Here is a 20,750-nt window from a genome sequence, read left to right as displayed (position 1 = left end):
CCCCTTCCCACTGATATACATGCACGGATCTCATGGATCCCTGCATGCATCTCAAATCACGGATAAAAAAAGCAGGTCTGGTTTTTTTTAGGACTTTTTTACGAGTTGTAATTTTTCACGGCAGTGTTTTGTGTTTTTTTGCTTTGCACTTCTTAGTAAATGACCGAGATTCATACTTAAACAGCCGCGTTTTGACCGATGGTGTATTCATTCGTAATTTTTTACCTGAACTAGCAAAAAATTACGAATGCCCTCATCACTGCCGTGATTAGTGTTTAGTAAATGACCGAGATTTACCGAGATGACACTTTGATGAAAAAACGGCATCTCGGGCAAAATCGGGAGCTTAGTAAATATACCCCTTAGAGTAAGACGAAACGCGTCGGGTTATTTGTTCATAAACATCAAATCTCCGAATTGTCAAAGGAGAAGGAGGAATCTATCAAAGTTATTTCAACTGATCCTCTGTACTATATGGTGTTATCTGCAAGAAGAGTTACTATACCGTTTTGTATCATTGCTTTTATGTTGTAAGGAGAGAGTATTGACTGCATAGGAGAGAAAAGAGTTAAACATCAGGGGAGGGGTGGACCTAGCTGTGAGGAAAGTACAGCCTGCTTTAGGGGGAGGGCTTGATATATATAGGGAAGGTGAAGCCATCTTAAGTCTCTTGGTGATTTGGTTTAGGTGAGTGCTGCAGTGCCAGCAAATCTTGTTATTGGGTGACTCTTGCTGTGTCACTAGGATATAGTGTGACCCTCTCTTTGGTACTCTCCTCTCCAGTATCCCAGGGTGTCCCTTACTATTTAATTCTACCTAACCCCTCCCGGTATTGTGTCTGCCTGTATGTCAGCTCGCCCCCAGCGCGTGCTAAGGGCCCCGGCTCGGTACCGTGGGTCGGACGGCCGAGCGGGCCCTGAGCCGGCAGTGGGCGGCGTGAGGGACGGGGCTCCGTCCCCTAGGGCCTCATGGTCAGCGGCAAATGAGGCCGCAGGCAGCGCTGGCGGGGCCCGGGCGGACTCGCCGCCGGGCGCCGAGTCGGGCACTCCGGCCAGACGAGGGCGGCGTGAGGGACCTGGGGTCCCTGCAGGCCGCTCGAGTATCGGCGGGCGGCGGCCGTCCCCGCCGGGAGCCGACGAGCCCGGGATCATGGCGGGCACCCGCGGGCGCTCGCGGGGGGCGCCCAAGAGCGGCAGACACTGTCTCTCCTTCCTCGCCGCGGTCGACTGTTCGGGCCGGGCGGGGGGAGAGGACGGTTGAGGGAGCTGGCGGTCGCCGCGCGGGGACTATACAGGAGCCTCGCGCGGCGGCTGAAGAGGAGGAGCAGTCCAGGAGGCCGTTGGCGGGAGGACGTGGGACTCGCGCAAGAGGTGCGCGCGCGCCCACGCTCGCTCCGGACGCCGCTGGCCGCTCACGTGCGCGCGCAGCGGCGCCAGCGTTACACGGGCCACCCTCTTCTTCTCCCCGGATGCCGGAGTTCGGCAGGGGGAGAGACCGTTTTAGGGGGGTGCAGCGTGTGCCTCGGGGAGGCAGCGCTGGGCGCATGGACAGGGCAATAGGTGATGGGGGCACAGCAGGACCGGCAAGGGGTGGCCGCCAGCAGCATGCGGGTGCACTCTCCGCTGGGCAGGTGACAAGCGGGGGAGCACGCGCGGGGGGGGCAGCAGGTCCCTGTGACCGTCGCAGGACGCAGCGGGTCCCGCGGCAGGAGGGGAGACAGGGAATGGGTCAGCGGCCGCAGGGCCGCGGCCCGGGCCGCTGCGCACGACAGCGGGTCCTCCCCAGGACCAGGGGATTCTTCTGCTTCCCTGGATAGGGAAGGGGAAGGATCGGAGAGGGAGAGCGACTGGGCCGGCCGGGGGGCTCTTGCCTTCGGGTTAGAGCATGAGGGGCAGGGTCCACGGGGCGCGTCGGGCGGTCGGTGGGCGCGGGCTCGTGCCCAACCAAGGACCGGTCGTCCTTCGGGCGGCGTTTCCGGGGGTCGCGCCGCATGGGATCCTCCTAGGGCCATAGCATCGGCGCTGGCCACGGTGGTGGAAGCTCTTGGGCCATTAGCTGCAGTGGCCTCCCCTAGGGCGACAGCGGATTTCGGCCAGGCTGCGGGACGCAGGGGGTCAGGCAATGGCAGGGCATCAGCGGCGCAGCGAGTGGCACGAGCCTGCCGAGAGCTGGGGGCTGCCGCGGCGGAGCTGGAGCTAGGATCAGACCGTGAGCGGCAGGGGAACACGGTCACTGCGCATTCCACACGGGGTGCCCGGCGTGCGCCGCATGCGCGGGCCGGGCCCTCTTTTGTTTTGTCTTCCACAGAGGACCAAGGTGAAAGGGATTCGGCAGACTTCGCGGTTGACGATGATTGGAATGAAGACGACGGACAATCCGGGTCGGAGAGGTCGACGGCATCCGGTGAGTTGGTACAGTCTATATCAATTTCCACCGCGAGCTCGAGTTCGCGTAGCTCTTCGTCCTCCTCCTCATCCTCCTCTTTGGCGTCGCAAGCGTCCGACGCTGATAGTACTGCTAGGGCAAGGAAGGAGGCCGAGAAACTTGCCAAAAAGGCAGCAAAGCAGCAGAAGAGGCGTAAGCGGCGCAGGCGAATTAGTGAAGAGGAGCGTAGGGCAAAGAAGAGGCGAGATCTGCCGGGGGTAGTGCGCTGCGAGTACACCGCAGTTATGCGGGGGCTGCGAGACAGCTGCCGCAAAAAGATACGTAGGGGTGACTTTGTGGACTTATTCGGTTTGACTAAGGCCATGAAGAAGGATTACAAAGCGGCGGCCGCTACGAAGGGCATGGGGGCAGAAGCTTTCAGGTCTTTTGATAACTGGCTGGCCGGATTTTGGGTGTTTGCGGCTTGCTATTTGGAGGACAGGCCGGAAGAGCACATGAATATCATCCGGTACCTTCATCTCGTGCACGACATGCAGCGCACATCCTCGGGCTCGGAATGGCGGCGATATGACCAAGAGTTTCGGGAGAAGCAGGACGGGTTACGGGTCATGGACTTTGGGTTCAAAGACGTGGAGGTCTGGCTCAAAGTGACCTGGGCATCCCAGCGGGAGGAAGAGACCCAGAAACAGGGAACGGGTGGGCGCCGCGGGGGGTCGTCAGCGCAGGGAGCGGGCGCGGACGGGGGATTTGCCAAGACAGGCGGATTGGCCGTTCGCATGGGCGGGCGGTCTGCCCCTCGGGGGAAATGCTTCGCTTTTAACAGCGGAACATGTTCATTTGGCAAACAGTGTCGTTTTCGCCACTCTTGCCAGCAGTGCGGTGGAACCCACCCAGCCTCCTCTTGTTTCAAAGGGGGACGACAAGGCAATCGGGGGAAACAACCCTACCCTAAGCAGGCCGCGAGCGGGACCGCTCAGCAGAGCACCAACGCCAGTTAAGTTGGAAACTATGGGTAAATGGTTGGGTCTGTATCCTAATAAAAGGGATGCAAAGTTTTTGTTAGACGGTTTTAAGTTCGGTTTTCGCTTGCCTGTTGCAAGCGAAGTGTCCGTGCGGGCGCACAGGAACCTTCAGTCCGCCCGAGCCTTGCCGACTGTGTTACGGGAGAAAGTGGATAAGGAGGTCAGGTTGGGCAGGATGGAGGGGCCGTTTAAGTCACCCCCGGTGGATGACTTGGTCATCTCCCCGGTCGGGGTGGTACCAAAGAAGACTCCGGGCGCTTTTCGGCTCATTCAGCATCTTTCTTACCCGCCAGGGGCATCGGTCAACGACGCAATACCACCGGCTCATTGCTCGGTGGTGTATCAGTCATTTGACGAGGCGCTAGAGATGGTCCGCAGCTACGGGAGCGGGGCCCTCATGGCTAAGATTGATGTTGAGTCAGCCTTTAGATTACTGCCATTGCATCCGGACTCATTTCGCTTTATGGGTTTCCGGATTGGGGCGGAGTATTTCATCGACAAATGTCTGCCGATGGGATGTTCCGTTTCATGCTCGTTTTTCGAGCGCTTTAGCACTTTTCTTCATTGGTGCGTGGAGTCTGCGTCAGGCGGTCACGGGGTTGCACATTACCTCGATGATTTCCTGTGCGCGGGGCCGGCTACTGACACAAGATGCGGCGACTTGCTGTTTAGCACACGAGCCCCTTTTTACCACTTCGGTGTCCCGGTAGCCAGGGATAAAACGGAGGGTCCGGCCTCCTGTCTGTCATTTTTGGGGATTGAAATTGACACCGTGGCGGGAGAGTGTCGCCTGCCCCAGGACAAAGTGGCAAAGCTCCGCGAAACTATTTGTCGTTTCAACGGCTCGCGTAAAGTCACGCTGCGGCAGGCGCAGTCCTTGCTGGGCATGCTGAACTTTGCTTGTCGGGTGATACCGATGGGCAGGGTTTTCTGCCGGAAGCTCGAAAGGGCAACAGCGGGGTGTGCCAGGCCGCATCATTTCGTTCGATTGTCCTCTGAATTAAAAAGGGATTTGGCCGTCTGGGCTTCGTTCCTGGAGGATTTCAACGAGGTGAGCATATGGCAAGCGCCAGCCGTTGACAGCGAGAGTTTGCAGCTTTTTACCGATGCTGCAGGTGCCTCTGGATTCGGTTGTTTTCTGGAAGGATCGTGGTGTGCGGCATCTTGGCCGGCAAATTGGCATAGCGAGGGTCTTACAAGAGATCTGGTGCTGCTGGAGCTTTTTCCCATTATGGTAGCGTTGGAAGTTTGGGGCGATCGGTTGGCTAACCGCAGCATAGTGTTCAGGTGCGATAATCTGGGCGTGGTGCATGCGATTAATAACCAGAGGGCGAAATCGCTAGTGGTACTGCGGGTACTTGGACAATTGCTTTTGACATGCTTGCGTAGGAACCTATGGTTCCGGGCGCAGCACGTGCCCGGTTTGGAAAACGGAATCGCAGACGCGTTGTCGCGTGGACAGTGGGAGAGATTTTGGGATTTGGCACCTGAGGCCGAAGAGCAAGGTTTTCACTGTCCTGGTTATGTTTGGCAGGTGATCGGGCCGGACTGGAGGGTCTAGCGTTGCGGTCAATCGCGCCGGCCACGCTCAAGGCATACGGACAAGCTTGGAATGAATGGGAGGAGTTTGTACAAGGGCGTCAGCATCAAGGTAAGAGCAGGCATCGGCTGATGCTTTCTTTTATGTGGCAGCTTTACGTCTCCGGTAGGTCACGAGCAGTGGTTTCGCGGTATTTGGCAGGCATCTCAATTTTCTGCAAGCTGCGAGGCGTCCCTGACGTAACAAAAAGCGAGGTTCTGCGGAAGGCAATGAAGGGGTGGGCGCGAGTTGCGCCGTCGCCACCGGATAGGAGGCGGCCCATCGATGCGGCGTTGTTGCCGGCCGTCATCAAGGCGGTAGGGCGAGTCACGTCGTCCAGGTTTGAGACGCTTTTGTTTAGTTTGGCGTTCTCAATAGCTTACCACGGGGCCTTTCGAGTTTCTGAGTTGGTAGCGCCTTCCAAGAGAGCAGATTCGCGCATGCTGGTCGGAGACGTGGTAGTGGGTGAGAGGTCCTTGCTGTGCAGGTTGCGACGCTCCAAGACGGATCAAGTGGGGAGAGGGCGCTGGGTTACAATGGTTACAGCGCTGGAGGAGAGCGTTTGCCCGGTGGGGCTGGCAAGGCAATACGTGGTGGTGCGACCCGTTAAGGAGGGGTCTTGGCTGTTGCATTATGATGGGCTGCCAGTCACGAAATACCAGTTTCGATGGATGCTGAGTCGCTGTTTGGCGGGCTTGGGCCTCCCACCCACTGCTTTTGGTACCCATTCCTTTTGCATAGGCGCAGCGACGTCGGCTGCTGCGGCGGGTTTCTCCAGAACTGAAATACAGGCGGTGGGGCGATAGAAGTCGTCAAGTTATAGACGATATATTCGCCCCGTCACATGAGAGGTCGGTTTGCGCTTGGTGCTTTGTTTAAATTGCAATGTATTATGTTGTTACAGTTCTGTGATTTTATGGTGTTGTGCGTCTGTTGGTGTTACCCCTTTTTTTTATCCTACTCAGGGATTAGCTACTCGCCGTTGCTGGCATGAGTCGGCAGCGGGGGTCTGGAGTTATTTGCGATTTTTTGCCTGACTTGACGGACTGAATTCTAATCTATAATTCGGCTAATTTGGTCTAATCAGAGTCCCTCAGCAGGTCTTTACGTTTCACCTCCAGCTGAGTTATTACATGTGTTTCCCATTTTATACCCCCCCCCCTCCCCCCCCCTCCCCCCTTTTTATTTCTTTTGTTTTATTTGATCTTTCCCCTTTGTGTCTTTAATTGCGCTTTAAATTGGCAACGGAACATGGTGCAGTCGGCTAGGCCGTGACTGCTGCAATGGCGAGATCTAAAGTTTTCTTTTTTGGCAGATCCTTCAGTATAAACAATTAATAAGCCTCTTAGTAATCAATTCTACCCCTCTTTTTCCCTTCAGGATGGTTCGAAGACTATTTGCCCATTTGGGTGGTTGGCCACTCTTACATTTACTGGGCGGCCAGGTTTGTGGCCTCGGAAGGGTCTCAGGCATTGCTTGGAGTACAGGGTGTCAGATGGCTTGGCTGGCGAGGAATGATGTGGGGTGAGCTGAGGAGTAGGTTAGTGAGTCAGGCCAGCAAGCATGGAGTCCCTAAGGTTTTGGTTGTCCATCTAGGTGGCAACGACTTGGGGAAGAGGACATCCTTGGATCTGCGGTGGGCCATGATACAGGATCTGGCAAGGGTGACCGCGGCATGGACCAATTGTGTGTTGGTTTTTTCAATGATGGTGCCGAGATTGTGTTGGAGGGGTGTGGCGGATGGTCGCCAGATTGATGAGGCCCGGAAAAAGGTGAACGGAGCGGTGGCAAAGTGGGTGCTGTCCCACGGTGGGAGGGTGGTTCGCCACCCGAGGATACGGTTCAGAGACAGCCACCTTTTCCGGCGCGATGGAGTACATCTATCCAATGAGGGGATGATGTTTTTTCTGGAGGATCTAGGTTTCGCTCTGCAGGAGTTAGGGTAGGTTTATGGTGGCGGTGCGAAAGACTGTGGGGATGAGTCTTTCGCTGTTGGCGGAAAAGAACGGCAGTTTTGTATTGTAGGGAAAACTGTAGTGTTTTACAGTTTGTTGTGGTTTAGGTGCACTCACCTCCATCGACTTATGGCCGCTTGACCACCCGTCCGGGAAGGCAGCGGCAGGGCACCCAGGAGCGGTGGGTAGTCACTGTGGGGGTTGAGTTGTCACCTATTACCGGTTTATGGTAAGTTTTTAGTAAATTTATAGGGTTAAGTTATTTAAGGTTAATTTAGATTAATTGAGCCGTTCTTTTGGGCCGCCACCATATGCCAGCTGGAGCGGCATATTAAATTAATCTCTTTATTACAGGTTTCCTAATGGTTAGGGACAAATAAATAGCTAGCAATTTTCTGCAAAAATTCAAGTCTCAGTGTCGTTATTTCTGGTGCTTGGTTATGAATGCTTTACTTTCAAAGAAAGGGGTCCACCAAATATCACTAAGATGTTTAGGAGAGAGTATTGACTGCATAGGAGAGAAAAGAGTTAAACATCTGGGGAGGGGTGGACCTAGCTGTGAGGAAAGTACAGCCTGCTTTAGGGGGAGGGCTTGATATATATAGGGAAGGTGAAGCCATCTTAAGTCTCTTGGTGATTTGGTTTCCCACCCTCCCGCCCTGGTAGTTGGAAATTTTGGCACGTGGTGCTTTGGCTCTAAGTTGTTGGCTGTTTTCGTTGGCTATTTATTGGCGGAAAAGAACGGCAGTTTTGTATTGTAGGGAAAACTGTAGTGTTTTACAGTTTGTTGTGGTTTAGGTGCACTCACCTCCATCGACTTATGGCCGCTTGACCACCCGTCCGGGAAGGCAGCGGCAGGGCACCCAGGAGCGGTGGGTAGTCACTGTGGGGGTTGAGTTGTCACCTATTACCGGTTTATGGTAAGTTTTTAGTAAATTTATAGGGTTAAGTTATTTAAGGTTAATTTAGATTAATTGAGCCGTTCTTTTGGGCCGCCACCATATGCCAGCTGGAGCGGCATATTAAATTAATCTCTTTATTACAGGTTTCCTAATGGTTAGGGACAAATAAATAGCTAGCAATTTTCTGCAAAAATTCAAGTCTCAGTGTCGTTATTTCTGGTGCTTGGTTATGAATGCTTTACTTTCAAAGAAAGGGGTCCACCAAATATCACTAAGATGTTTATACATTTTTACATGGAACATGTTAAATGTGGTTTTATGCTCACGAATTAGGAGTAAATATCTTAGGGAGACTGCTGTTTTTCCCCATTGAATATTGGGTGGAAAAACAACCCAAGTGCGCCCATTCCTCTACTGACACATATATATATATATATACCATATTAACAATACAAACCATATATATATATATTAAAAGTCAGTGCCTTTTGGGGGGGTGTATAGACATGCACATATATTTATACATAGACGTGTGTGTGTGTGTGTGTGTGTGTGTGTGTGTGTGTGTGTGTGTGTGTGTATAAATACACAGAGTTCGTCATTCATGTGGGTGGCCGACCGAACTCGGACAAATTTTTAAAGGGGCACTCGCTTACAAGGAAAAACCATGCCTTGTGTAAGTGATTGCCCCTTTAAAAAAACATCCGACTTCAGCCGGCATCCTGCACAGCCGCTGAACACAGGCGTCATTACATCCGGCTCCTGTTTGGTGTATTTAAAATGTAATGAATTATCCCTGTAATTTAGCCGGTCCTTCAAAACTTGGGATTCGTGCTGTTATATGTCCCTACTGGCACATGTGCACTGATGTTGCTTGGTAGCTGCATTAGAGTTAGTGCATTCCACAGGAGGAACAACTGTAGCTGTGGACATCTGGCTTTGTTGGACAGCATGAGCAGGGCCGGTTCTAGACCTTGTGGTGCCCAGGGCGGAAGGCCCTTTCCCGTTCAAAACAGGGTTAGTGCACACTAAAGGCGCTTGTAAAAAGATAAGGGTGTGGCTTCATGGGAAGGGGCATGGTCAGAGAATAGTACCAATTCTGTACGACCTCTAGCATCTGTCTCCCTCCTTGGTGTCGCCGTTTTTAGTGTGTGGGGTGCAGGCGGGCGGAGGGCGAGTGGCGTGACTGCAGCCACACCCACCTGCGGCAACCCCGGGTTGCCTCCCTGCTAGCCTGCACCTAAAACCACTCCTAAACATGAGATGCATACTTCTGGTGCACCAGTACCACAGGTTGTTTACATGGTACCCTGAGATTACTGCCAGCTCAGTACATGATTGATTACATGTCTTACTGTAAGTGTTCAACGTTGTAATGGTAGTGGGGTTTTTGTTGTTGTTGCGCTTTTACCTATGGGACCTTATGTTAAAATTGTTACTATATGAAGTGATATCACTTCTGGGCAGACCATGCAGTCCAAGTTGGACCACATATAGTTTGGCCCCTGCTTGCACATGGTTCTGGTGGTATAAATAGAAAGACGCATGAGACAGTGCTGTAATCTCTACCTGGTCTTATGTTCTTGTTCTGTGATATTGCCCTGTTTTCAAATGTTCTGAGGCATCAAAATGCCAACTGATGTTTTGGTATGAATTTTTGGGAATAAACATTTGACATTTTGATAAAACGGAATAAGATGGAAATCCGTAAAAACTGGTAAACTGTGTTACAATGTGTACAAAGAAAGGCGCTGTTGTGATTGAGATGCATGGTATCAGAGATGTCTTAGAAAAGTGATGGGCGTTATTGCGCAGTAATTGGGAGGTGGTTATTGATACGCACAACAATGGTCTGTCTCATTGGCATATTCTGGAAGTGTCGCAGTTGTGTTGCTAAAGTGTTTTCCTACACAAGCGCTTCATCAGTCACATTGGAGGCTATACTCAGATGAGAAATCTGCAACTGCTGTAGGGATGGTGCATGTTTCAATGGGATGCAGTTAGTATACTGGCTGTCCGGATCCCGGCATTCAGGAGATGACGCCAGAATCCCGACAGCCAGTGAAATGCCGCCTGCCGTACTCCCGACAGACGTTGGGTATTCTCACTCAGTTGGTGGCTCCACACCACCAACCAAGTGGGAATATATCCTGTGGCGTGTGAAGCGTATCACTGGGCCCGAAGCGTGGCAAGCACAGCGAGCCTACGAGGGGACTCGCTGCCGGGACTCCGACAGACAAGATGCCGCTGTTGGTATAGTGACAGCTGGCATCCCGGTTCGCTATACAGCTGGCATCTCGTCTGCCAGTAAATTATATGTATTCCATTTCAATAGTGTGACCCATAGTGGTGTCTAAGGACTGTGTATACAAATGCTGAAAGTTGGCATCTCAGTCCTTGCACATCTTGACGCATACTTCTACACATGGGAAGGGCTTTGCAGATGTGTGACTGCCAAAAGACAGCCCCTTTCACACAGGAGCTGATTCAGCATTCTATTGCAGAATCAGCTCCTGTGTGTGCTCTCTTGTTCTTTTTATTGAACTGTGGATAACAAATAAATGACTGGTACAGATGTAGTCACTCTCATCGTGGCTACATCTTGCCGGGACAGGCACGAGTACACCTTGCTGCTTCTTTTTCTGCCCCATTCAAAGTGAATGGTGCGCATGTGCATCTAAGATGCACATGCATCTTGGAAGTGTAAGCGATTGCAGCAAATGAAGCATATTCATGCCTAGATATAGCCATAATGAGCATGGCTACATCTGTATGCAAGGATTTATGCAAATTTTCAGTTAAATACTGCACTATTTGGCATACTTTCCTCATTAGTTGTTTCTAGATTTAGATTTGGAACACTGAGTATGATGGTTACCCTTTTTGAAGAAGGGAGTGTGTTCACATTTGTTTTTTCTGATTTTTCATATTTAGAATTTTTCTATTTTCTATGTATGTATTTAGGCATTTAAATTCTGAGATTCTCTATTTTTCAAACACACGTCTACATGCACACATATAAATATATATAAATCACTGGTCACACCCCCATATCAGTATCCACGCCCCCACCGTGGCATCGCACAATAGGCCCTTCAGAAATTTCAGCTCCAGGCCCATGGGGACCTTAATCTGGAACTGATCATAGACATCTGTCACAAATGCTAATACATGTATCACAATAGATCAGCAGAAGAGAAGTTATTAATTTCTACAGCTGAGAATCAAACACTGGGCCTAATTCAGACCTGATCGCAGCAGCAAATTTGTTAGCTAATAGGCAAAACCATGTGCATTGCAGGGGGGGGGGGGGGGGGGTAGAAAATATATGTGTAGAGTGTTAGATTTGGGTGGGGTATGTTCAAACTGAAATCTAAATTGCAGTGTAAAAATTAAGTGGCCAGTATTTACCCTGCACATAAACAATATAACCCACCCAAATCTAACTCTCTCTGAAAGTGTTATATCTGCCACACCTGCAGTGCACATGGTTTTGCCCATTAGCGAACAAATTTGCTGCTGCGATCAGGTCTGAATTAGGCCCATTGCTTGATGGTGCATTGGCAAACTGCAGACAACTGCTTGGACATTCAAATGTGAGCAGCTAATTCTCTGAAGGTAAAGAAGCCACCTGGCATCAGATAGCAGATTCATTTGCCTCCTCCCCCCCCCCCTGCAGAGCACATGGTTTTGCCCATTTGCTAACAAATTTGCTGCTGCGATCAGATCTGAATTAGGCCCTCTGTAAGTACAGAAGGTTTTTGTAGAACATCTAAATTATGGAACAGATAAAAGGCCTGATTCAGAACTGAGTGCTGTTGTGTGAATTCACACAGGGCCGATTATCGATTGACTGCGCATGTGTACGCACTGCAATGCGCATGCGTGACACCAAACAGCAACAGGAAGGTGTGAAAATTTTGATTGTAAGTCATTCGCAAGGTGATTGACAGGAAGAGGACGTTTGTGGGTGGTAACTGGCCATTTTCTGGGAGTGTCAGGAAAAACGCAGGTGTTCCCAAGCATTTTCAGGGTGGGCGTGTGACGTCAGCTCTGGACTCATTCAGCCTGTTTGTATCGCGCTCTAGGAGTACGTCCTGGGCTACACACAGACTGGAAAAATCATTCAATGGTGAGTTGCGAATGGATTTGCAGCTGTCCGGTGTCTGGCGAAGTTTTTGTATGGTGTACGCATGCATTCACACACTTGCACAGGGCCGGGTCTTCACTCTCTATGGGTGGCGACTATCTGATCGCAAACCTCTGCAAATCTGCAGAGAAACGATCAGGTCTGAATTAGGCCCAAGGTATGCAAAAAGCGCTTTAATGATTGTAAAGTCACATTTAAAAAAAAAAATGTCTTATTTGAACCACTATAGGAACTGGAGGTGGACCACCAATTCATACTGAATTCTGACATTGCACTGACTTAGAGGAGGAAGATGTTTCTGCTGGTGTATTTAATAGACATCTGTCAAAAATTCTGATAAACATTTTATCACAAGAGATCAGTGGAAGATATTTCATTGAATTCTAGGGCTGAGAATCAACCACTGCTTGATGGTGTACTGGCAAATTACAGACTACTGTTTGGACATTCAAATGTGAGAAGCTACTCCTCTGAAGGCAAAGAAGCCATCTTGCATCCAATAGCCAAATCTGTAAGTGCAGAAGGTTTCTGTAGAACAGCTAAATGATGGAGCAGAAAATATGCAAAAAGCACTTTAATGATTGTAAAGTCACAGGTAAAAAAATAATGATTGATTTGAATTGCCACACCAAAGGAACTGGCAGTGAATAAACCAATTCAAGTCAAATTCTGTGATTAAAAACAGCGCTTAAGAGACAATTTTGCACCAGAATCCATCTGTGGTCTGTCAAATGGACTAGATTCAAATTAAAGTTTATAATATGCAAAATTTTAATTTAGAATACATCTGGACCGTGCTGCAGTTCCACCTCTTGAGTACTTTCTCATGCTTCTTATAGAAAAAGATATGTTGGTGTCACATTTCACAAAATTATGTAAATTACTGTAGCCATGCTTAATAACTTGATAATATGTATATAATAATAATAATAATAATAATAATAAATACACTATAAAATCTATATATATATATATATATATATATATATATAGAATACTGGTCCGGCACTCAAAGGTAAACAGCTGGTGGTAAAAGCGCTCCGGTGCCCTCCGCCCAGACTGAAAGTCCGTGTATATAGAGAGATAGAAATGAGGCGGCACTCAGGAGACAGTAATGCAGTGAAACCAGTGGGTGCTTTTATCAACGTTTCGGGGTTCGGGACCCCGTCTTCAGGACACACACAGTAATACAGTGAAAAACAGAAGTTTAAATACCTTACCTGGCGCCTCTCTGGCCGTCCTTGCCGCGCCTCCGTGCAGCTTCCGGGATCCAGGCTTCCGGTCTCGGCTGCGTTCACAAGAATGGATGCTCACTCACCTCGCCGTCGTACGGGGGCGTGGGGGATCGTTGCCAGGATACACCTGTCATGTAGACAATATCTAAAACAGGCTAGTGTACTCACTGCCTGAACAATCAGGTGTCAAAAATATATCTAAAAAATACTGTATCACTGTGTGTGTCCTGAAGACGGGGTCCCGAACCCCGAAACATTGATAAAAGCACCTGCTGGTTTCACCGCATTACTGTCTCCTGAGTGTCGCCTCATTTCTATCTCTCTATATACACGGACTTTCAGTCTTGGCGGAGGGCACCGGAGCGCTTTTACCACCAGCTGTTTACCTTTAAGTGCCGGACCAGTATCCTATACATTACTCTTGGACGCCCTGCAGCAGCAGCCTGTACAAGTTTTGTCAAGGCACCTACCAGCAGCATCACTATTGAATAGCTTACCCAGGACGCTTCTCCTTTCATCACATAGTTGCACAAGTGTGGTTTAAATACTATACACTAGCTCAGTGTTGAGCAATACGGACAATAGTACATTCAGCCTAAGAGTACTACAGCGGACAGAGAAGGTATGGCAGAGGGAGGCGATGACCTGGAAGAGGTTGCTTCACATTTCATGTTAAGTGATAATTTTTAATGTTTAGTTTCTCTGATGCTGAAGCTGAAAATATACTTTACAGTGAACCCGCTTTTGGCACAGGTGATACAGCACCTAATGAGGACCTATACAGGGAGCTCTTCAAACTGAAGAAGAGAGAGATAGATTTCCTGTATCATGGAAAGACCTTGTCCGACTATCCACAATATGCCCACTATAGGAAGACACAACCTAACATTCTGCAAGCGCTGGATTTCAATATTGAATAAGGACTCTATGGACTTAATTCTTCTTGTTATAGAAGAGTCCAAGAAAGAACTGAGTAGCACTAAAGTAAGCATCAGTGCATTTGAATTACAACATGGAACAAGCCTAATGGCGGATACTTCCACCAAGTGGATGGAGAAACTTACAACACAAGTGGAACAATATCAAAGGGATCTGATACGTTATAAAAAACAGAAGCTTGCCCGCGTTCAACAGGACTATACACAATATAGAGTGTATGCCTGGCTTGGTGCTAAAACGCAGCCGCAGCAGCAAGGCATGAGAGGCCAAGCCAGGAGGAGACGGACGGTCCAATTCTCGAGTACCTCTGCCAGTGATAATGATGAATTCACATCTGCCCAAGGAGACCGAGTACAGGACGGCCCTTTAGGGGCACGCACCCGGGGCCGGTATCACTGGCAGAAAAGCAAGCCCATGAGGAGGGGGGGCCAAACGAGGCGGAGGGAGAGGAGCCACATCAGACAAGAGACCTCCGAAAGGGACTCGGAATTGATCTTTACTCTATCATCATTTCCACTCACCCAAGATATGATCGGGGTATTGAGTAAAGGCTTGTCATACGTGCCAATGCACAAGCCTGACCCGGTGCAGTGGAAGATTGACACATATAGATTACAACGTAACCTGAAGTTAAAAGAATTCTATGGTAAAAACCCAAAAACGTCTAGTATATGTGCAGAATCTACATTACCCGAGGCCTTAAGAAAGATCACCCCCAAGTATCATTTTGAGCAAACGTCCATTAATCCATCCATTAAAACATTCAACCGTATGCTAGAATCATCTATTGATTACCCCTGTGACAATCAGCACTCTAATCTATCCAGAGGGGAACACCTGGCGCTCAAAGAATTAAAGGATAGAGATGACATCGTCATTCGGGGAGCAGATAAGGGAGGAGCCATAGTCGTTATGGACATGGACAAATATAAAGCCGAATGTATGAGACTTCTCGAAGACACCTCCACTTATGTCTATTTAGGCCAGGACCCCACTAACAGGTTTCAGAAGGAGCTAGAAGGGCTGCTATCTGAAGCCCTCACAGAGGGTATCATTACGCCAGCAGTACACAGGGCATTGGGTAGAACACATCCAGTGACACTGTTGTTTTACGTTATTCCCAAAATTCACAAAGATGTCAATAACCCCCCTGGCAGACCTATCATCTCTGCCAGGGGATCACTTTGCGAACCTATAGCAGTCTGTTTAGACGCCTTCCTGCAGCCCTGTATACAAGCGACCCAGACACATCTCAAAGATATGTCAACATTGCTGAGGAAGCTGGATATGTTAAAAACCATCCCGGCTTCAACTACTCTTGCAACAACTGACGTATCTAGCTTATATACCTGTATTCCACATCACCAGGGAATACAGGCGGTCAAGATTCTTATCACTAATAATCCATTGTACACCGGGCCTGACCCAGATTTTTTCCTGTCTTTACTTGAATTTACACTGACTCACAATTATTTTGTGTATGACAACAAATTTTATTTACAGCTCACAGGTTGTGCGATGGGGTCCTGTGTGGCCCCGTCGTTCGCAAATACGTTTATGTGGGAAACGGATAACGATTTATTCCTATTACAACCAACCATTTCACAACATCTCATCTTGTACACAAGGTATATAGATGATTTACTGGTAATTTGGTCTGGACCGAGACATGAGCTTGAGGATTTGGTCACGACACAGAATACTTCCTCTAGCCCAGTAAAATTCACTATGGTTATGAATACACATCAGATTAATTTTCTTGATGTTCAGATCTCTATTGAGAATGGGGTAATCAGCACGTCCATGTACACTAAAGACACAGACCGCAATACCATACTTAGGTTTGATAGCTTTCACCCAGAGGCCACTATATATGGCCTGCCGTACTCACAGATGCTGAGGGTGTGCAGGATCAACAGTGATCTCAATGTCCGTGACAAACAACTTGATGTCATGACATCCAAATTCCTTGAGAGGGGTTATCCCATTGAGTTGTTACAACAAGCCTGACATAAAGCACTAAGTAAGCCCCAGCAATTATTGCTTGAGATTAAAGACAAGAAACACAATGGAGATATACTCCCATGGGTCAATCAATTTAACACCAGTAGCAAATATACTACCAAAAAAGCGAAAGAGTTATGGCCCATCATTCAATCAGATCCAGAGCTTTGGATGTTCAAAAACAGCAGATTAATGCCAAGCTACACTAGGAGTAAAAACCTTAGGAGTCTGTTAGTGAACACAGATGTGTCTAAAAAAGCTGCTACAACCTCACATTTTCTAAGACAGAAAAATGGCTGCTACAAGTGTGGATGCACCACATGCAATTTCCTGATACCTGGAGACTCATTCCAGCATCCGTATACCGGAAAAAATATCAATATATGGGTATCGGTCAATTGCAATTCCAAGTTTGTTGTGTACCTACTTAAATGTCCCTGCGGCCAAAACTACGTAGGGAAAACAGAATGCAGTTTTAAAGTCAGAATGACACAAGATAGGTCAACCATTAGAGCAGCCTTAAATTCAGGCACCAGTGAACAACCTGTAGCCAGGCATTTTGCCTCAGCAAAACATAGTTTGACAACATTACGGCACCGCATCATAGATCAGGCCCCCTTTTCAATAAGGGGTGGAGATCGGGCAAAACACCTGCTACAACTTGAAACAAGATGGATTCTGACTCTCAACACACTCAGTCCTAAGGGAATGAATGAATCCCTGGGTATGAGCAATTTCATCTAGAGGCCATATTTCAGAATCAGGGAACATGATTCCCACTATCACATTTAATTCTGTATTTTCTTCAGGTCACTTAGATAGGCCCTGTCCTCCATGATGATATAACACACATAATTCATGGATCAGAGGCCTATCGAATCATTATATGCCTATATACTGTGTCTGGGTATTCAATATGCCCTAGTTGCATTAGTAGTTAATTAGGCTGTGTTTTTAGACCTCCGGGTCTCCACTGTGGCAGGAAAAGATTCTTGCCACGTGGCATTGTGCAACGTATTCGCATTGTTTTTAATTGTAGATTAATTATAGTATAGGTTTTATCAGTATTTTGTAGCACTGTCACCCTTTGCACGTATTTTTTAGATATATTAGATATATTTATGACACCTGATTGTTCAGGCAGTGAGTACGCTAGCCTGTTTTAAATATTGTCAACATGATTAATATTTTTTGTACACTTGCTAATGTGATGTTATTGTTGTTGACAGGTGTAACCTGGCAACGATCCCCCACGCCTCCGTATGACGGCGAGGTGAGTGGGCATCCGATCTTGTGATCGCATCTGAGACCAGAAGCCTGGATCCCGGAAGCTGCACGGAGGCGCGGCGAGGATGGCCAGAGAGGCGCCAGGTAAGGTATTTAAACTTCCATTTTGCACTGTATTACTGTGTGTGTCCTGAAGATGGGGTCCCGATCCTGAGTGCCACCTCATTTCTCTCTCTCTCTCTCTCTCTCTCTATATATATATATATATATACTGTATATACATATATATATATATATATTTATATTAATTTATTTAGGATAGTATTTTACTAAACTACAACAAATTAATTAATAATATAAAGGCTATAGCGCCAAAAATTGCTCTGAGCAGTGTTATAGTAGTAGGAAAGATACTGTGTCCTATACAATACGGGGGACAAAAAGCGTAGGGGTCCCCCAAATTTTTTACACCAGCATCGGTCTCCACTAGCTGGACAGATAATCATGGCCGTCTCTTTGTATGGGCTCAATGGGCACTTGCCCAAGGGCCCCAGGATTCTAAGGGCCCTGGACTGATAGCTGAGGGTCTCCTCTTTCCAGTGATACCAGACTTTTTAAAATTGGTCCTGGGGAACCGGAGATATCTGACTTCAAAGCAGTGGTCCCCATCCAAGCATGTTAATTGCTATTCCCAGCCAGATATCTCGGATTCTGTCTGACTTAGAGTTTTTCTGTGGGTATACTCCAAAATCTGGCACTCTCCCTGTTTGGTGGACACTGGCAGCTTGTCTCTACTATGCCCAGAACCAGAGATATCAGCCCTCAAGCAGCTGGTCCCTGCTCCAGGTCTACATGCAGTTTTATATTTTCGTTGGTGGATTGTTCTGGCTCCTGAACTCTGATCCCCAAGTCCCTGGTAACTCCTGAAAGGTGAAACTCTCTAGCTTTTTTTAATCCATTCAATGCTAAGAAATTTATTTTCAGGAACTTGAGATATCTGCAGTCAAGCAAGCTTCCCTCCAACCATAAAATTATGAATAATAAGCCCACTCCACTATCCACCCCTCCCTTACGTATTTAACACCCCCTACCCCTAGAAGTCATGTGCCAGGGCCCCTTCATTCAGCCCAATGTCTGCTTCTACAGTTAAGTGTTCTCCCTCCCTTCCCATCTGTGCAGTAAAGGAGTAATAAGCAGAAATTACTGCTCCAGGTCCTACATGCTGAATCGAAGATAGTACACCCCCTACCACCTGCGGTACATCAAAGCTGCTGCTGATAGCACCCCCCACCCCTACCGCTGGAGGATGGGTAGGGGGCCCAGTGCAATGCTGTGCCCAGGGGACTACTGTCAAAGTCAGAAAAATATCACGATGCACACTGCCATATTTGCACCTCATATGTGTCCCTGCTGCGCATGCGTGCGCTCTCCCGTGCGTGCGCATACTCGCTGTTGCGGGCAGGCGCACGGTATGCGCATTTACGGTAGAGATTGTATGCGTCTAGCGGGCGACTCTTTCGTTACATATTTTCACCATATAATGTATTTTGTAGATTATGGTCCCTTTGATAGAATCTGAAAGTTTGGTTAATGTAGAATGTTCATGGACAGAGAAATCCCTCTTTGTTTGATACGAAGGGTCAGACAGGAGTAATACTGTGGTGTTTAGTATCCATCGGAAGAATATTTAATTAGCAATATCCCGGTGTTGGTTTGAAACAGATTAATCGCTCGTGCGAATAGTTATGGACATAAGAAGTTTATGTCCATTTACTATTATTTGCACTTACTTATCCATGCGGCGGGAAACCTAGTTTCCCACCCACCTGAGCAGTTGGAAATTGTCACAGCCCACCTGTATGAATCAACCTATGACCTTTTGTTATAATGCGAGGAGGAATTCCTGTGTCCAATGAACAATGAGATTGTAGGGACCATTGAATTGTATTGTGTGTGGGGCATAAATAGACAAGCCGATCACATCCAGCTCACTCTTCAACGGTTCTCATTGCTGATAATCGGGAGCTGGATGTCCAGAGGCGCATGCGATCGTTCCCCTTTGTGCGTAAGTTCTCTCCGCAATCATATTGTCTTTCTTGTTGTTGTGGGCCATATCTCTCTCTCTCTCTCTTCTCTTTCTCTCTCGTTTCTCTTATATAGTTATTGTACTGATATTGTATTTCATGTGTAGTTATCTGGTTAGGTAGTCTATGTTATTTTGTAGTGTATGGCTTGTATTGTATTATTCTTTTTGCAAGTATAACATATTCATAAGGCGTTAGACCCTAAGCCCGGTAGTTGTGTACTTATTATAGTGTTAAGTATTCTCAGAGCGTCGGTGACGCTCGAACAGCTTTTAAGTTAATAAGGTTACACTGTGTTGCATCTACACCCTATCTCTACACTATGGTTTTACAGCATATTACATTGTTTATGGTTTAGATATAAAGGTTTAACATTGTGAGCGTCTGCGCCGCTGGTGATCTCCTCGTGGTCCCGAGCGTCCGCTACGCTATAGCGAACCATTACGTTAGTCAGCAGCCAATAGCGTGCCTGCCTGTGATCTCTTGGCCGTGAGCGAACGTGACGCTTGAGCGTCTCGACCACGGCTAAGCGATTGTTACGCAACGTGCGTACCCTTACGGTACTCCATACGTCAATAGCGTACAGTGTTCTTAGGCCTCTTAAAGGGTTTTAAATAAGATAAATATTCAGCTTTATCACTACATTGCTGTTAAGACAGCTCTGCAGATAATGCCACAGCTGGGGGTCACTTTTATACAGCGCCCTGCGGCCGTGGCATTAAATACCCAACTAGTCACCCCTGGCCGGGGTACCCTGGAGGAGTGGGGACCCTTTCAATCAAGGGGTCCCCCCCCAGCCACCCAAGGGCCAGGGGAGAAGCCCGAGGCTGTCCCCCCAATCCAAGGGCTGCGGATGGGGGGCTGATAGCCTTGAGTAAAATGAAAGAATATTGTTTTATCCAGAAGAACTACAAGTCCCAGCAAGCCTCCTCCGCAAGCTGGTACTTAGAGAACCACAAGTTTACACATGGGACCCCTTTCCACGAATGCAGAGACCCCCCCCCCCGTGACTGCTGTCACAGAGGGTCCCTTCAGCCAATCAGGAAGCGCTACTTCGTGGCATTCTCCTGATTGGCTGTATGCGCGCCTGAGCTCAGACGCGCATTGCACAGCCCCCTCCATTACTTTCAATGGTGGGAACTTTGCGGTCAGCGGTGAGGTCACCCGCGGTCAGCGGCTGACCGCCGGTAACCCCACCGCTGACTGCAAAGTTCCCACCATTGAAACTAATGGAGGGAGCTGTGCGATGCGCTGTCTGCCAGCTCAGA

This window comes from Pseudophryne corroboree, chromosome 10, assembly GCF_028390025.1.
Source record: "Pseudophryne corroboree isolate aPseCor3 chromosome 10, aPseCor3.hap2, whole genome shotgun sequence".
Lineage (NCBI taxonomy): Eukaryota > Metazoa > Chordata > Amphibia > Anura > Myobatrachidae > Pseudophryne > Pseudophryne corroboree.
This window is presented reverse-complemented; position numbering follows the sequence as displayed.